The 632-nt window shown below is 35.6% G+C and overlaps 1 pseudogene; it reads left to right on the forward strand.

The window, feature by feature from the left end:
- Positions 1–235: 235 nt before the first annotated feature.
- On the forward strand, positions 236–314 carry LOC127485372 (U2 spliceosomal RNA; annotated as a pseudogene).
- Positions 315–632: the final 318 nt, after the last annotated feature.

Genomic DNA, 632 nt, shown 5'->3' on the forward strand with positions numbered 1-632 from the left:
GAGAAAATGCTCAGGGTCACTAGACATCAGAGAAATACAAATCAAAATCACACTGAGATTCCACCTCATTCCAGTCATAATGGCTCACATATGGAAATTAACAAAAGACAAATGCTGGTAAGAATGTGAGGAAAAAGGTACCCTGGACAAATGTTGGTAGGAATGTTTTGTGATCCAGCTACCCATTCCTGGGAATTTAACCAAACCAAAGAGAGATCAGTATATGAAAAAGTTAATTGCTTCTCAGCCTTTTGGCTAAGATCAAGTGTAGTATCTGTTCTTATCAGTATATGAAAAAGTTATCAGTACCCCCATGTTCATTGCAGCACAATTCACAATAGCTAAGAGATGGGATCAAACAAGATGTCGATCAACTGTTGACTGGATAAAGAAATTATGGTATATATACACTATTGAGTACTACTCAGCTGTAAAAAAAAAATGAAATCCTGTCTTTTACCACAAGATGAACTCAGCTGGAAACCATTACACTTAGTGAAATAAGCTAAGCCCCAAAAGACAGATATCCTATGTTTTCCCTGATTGGATATAACTAATAGAGTTTCTGAAATGTAGTGTATTGGAGTGAAATGGACATTTTGAGATTTGATGATTATTTACAGCTCTAATCT

The sequence above is a fragment of the Oryctolagus cuniculus genome, chromosome 1, assembly GCF_051225735.1.
Source record: "Oryctolagus cuniculus isolate XC-2025 breed Fujian yellow rabbit chromosome 1, ASM5122573v1, whole genome shotgun sequence".
NCBI classification, from domain to species: domain Eukaryota; kingdom Metazoa; phylum Chordata; class Mammalia; order Lagomorpha; family Leporidae; genus Oryctolagus; species Oryctolagus cuniculus.